A 2,497-nucleotide genomic window follows, 5' to 3' on the forward strand; every position below is an offset into this window, starting at 1 on the left:
AATTCCTCCTCAGAGAACAATACAGGTTCACTATAAGTTGGAAATGACTTGAAGTCACTTAACTACAACAACAACAGCATCTACATTTAATTGATGATTGTTTGTTGTTGTGTTCCCAGGCACTCACCACATGTTTCCTGGTAGATGTGATAGAGACTGGAAGTGTGTGTTCATTTCTATGTTTATGTAGTGTAGTTCAAGGTAGATTTGTCTAATGTTGATGATTGTTAGGTGATATAAGAGTGACTAGTGGCTTTTGCCCAGTGGGAGGAGCCATAGGAGGTACAAATATGGCTGGGACTTATTGGCACAATTTCTGCCTCCTTAATACAAACAGCATCAATAAAAGATATAATGAGGTGAAATTCATGTGCCTTCAGATGCAGGAGTGTATGCCTGATGCTCATCCCTAGTCAGAGCAGAAGCAGCATTGAAGGGTGTGCCGTGGTTGCTAGGTAGGTGAGGATGGGGACTGGTCATTTCCCCAGCTAACAGAAGGGTGTGGGGTACAAGAGAAAACTGTACCCCATTGCTGCCAGCCTCCAGTGAGCATTCTGTACCTCTAGGTCACAGATTTCCAGCTGCCCACAAAAGCTCAAGATGGCTGTGCTGTTCTAGGCCAGTTAACAGCCCATGCTTCTGTCTTTTTTCTCACCATTCTCTCAGCTTCTTCTTCTCGTCAACACTCAATCCACTCTGTGTCCTATCCTCTGAAGCTTAGGGTTCCAGGATCACCATCTGTATCTGTTTCACTTGGCTCTTCTGTGTTCTGATACCTTCTCTGCAATCTTACCACAGAAGTCCATGTTGCTTTCTCCATAGGATTTTCAATAGCTGATTTTTGGGAAGTAGATTGCTAAGTTTTTCTTCTAAGCTGCCTCTGGCTGGACTTGAGCTGGTAACTTTGGTTAACAATTGAATGTATAAACTGCTTTTATAACCCAGACCTTAAGGTGACATTAGAAGTCATGTTTTGAAGCTATAAATTTTTTCTTAGTTGTTTTTTTGAAGGGTAGAACAAAATCCCCACTTTGGATGTGCATAGTTTAGGATTACAATTAGATATAAAGTGGATATTTTAAGTAAACCATTGGCTATATGACTGAAATGTAATGGAAGGTCCCAGCTGGAAAGAAAATGTTTGGAAGTCTTAAACTTAGAGATGTGATTGAAAGTCAGGTGTTAATAGAGGATATTTGAAACTCTTTGGTGGTCAAGAAAAGAGCCTAGGGACACTCTGCTACTTAGAGGAGGATCCAACAAACCCAAATCTGCAAAAGGCACTGAATGGTATCAGTTAGTGAGATAAAGGGGGTTCCTGGTGTGGCTCTGTAGGATAAGCGCTCAACCATAAGGGCTATTTGAACCACAAGTTTGATGGTTCAAACTCACCAGCTGCTTCTCAGAAACCAGGTCACTATAGTCAGGTCACTATAGTCAGATCTGACTCAACAGCACTTAACAACAAAAAAAATGAGATAGAAGAGTTAGAAAACCAAAAAGTGAAAACACGCTCAGTGTTTCTCAAGCTGAAAGAACTGAAGAAAAAAAATTAAGGCCTCAACTTGCAATATTGATAGATTCTATGGGCAAAATATTGAGTGATACACAATGCATCAAAAGAAGATGAAGGAATACAAAGATCACTTTCAAGAGATCCCATGATTCAGAGCCAATAGTACTGAAGAAAGAAGTCCAAGGTGTGCATGTCAAAGACTAAGGCTTTGAAGTGAAATCTTTCAACAAACTGATGTGGCACTGAAGGTACTCACTCATCTTTTCCAAGAAATTTGGAAGACCTGGCCAACTGATCGTGAGATATTGGTATTTGTGTCCATTACAGAAATCATCAGACAATATCACTGATATCACATGCAGATAAAATTTTACAAAAGATACTTTTAAAAATGACTGGAACAGTACATCAACAGGGAACTACCAGAGGTTCAAGCCAGATTCAGCTGAGGACATGGAATGAGAGGTAACATTGATGATGATAGACGGATCTTGGCTGAAAGCAGAGAAAACAGAAAGATGTTTACCTGTGCTTTATTGACTGTGCAAAGGCTTTCAACTGTGACTCATGACAATATAAATAAAATGGCTAAGGATGTGTATATCAGAATACTCAGTGTACTTGTGAAGAACCTGTACCTAGACAAAGAGGCAGTTTTTCAAACAGAACAAGGAGACACTGAATAGTTTAAGGAAAAAATGTACATCAGGGTTGTGTTCTTTCACCATACTTATTCAATCTGTGGTGGTGGTGGTGCCATGGAGTTGATTCTGACTCATAGTGAACCTATATAGGGTTTCTGAAGCTATAAATAGTTACTGCAACAAAAAAGCTTCATCTTTCTCCTATGGAGCAGTTGGTAGATTAGACCTGCTGACCTTTCAGTTAGCAGCTCAGCTCATAATCCACTACACTACCAAAGCTCCTTTATTTAATCTGTATACTGAGCAAGCAATCCAAGAAACTAGATTATATGAAGAA

The sequence above is a fragment of the Chrysochloris asiatica genome, unplaced genomic scaffold, assembly GCF_000296735.1.
Source record: "Chrysochloris asiatica unplaced genomic scaffold, ChrAsi1.0 scaffold00357, whole genome shotgun sequence".
Lineage (NCBI taxonomy): Eukaryota > Metazoa > Chordata > Mammalia > Afrosoricida > Chrysochloridae > Chrysochloris > Chrysochloris asiatica.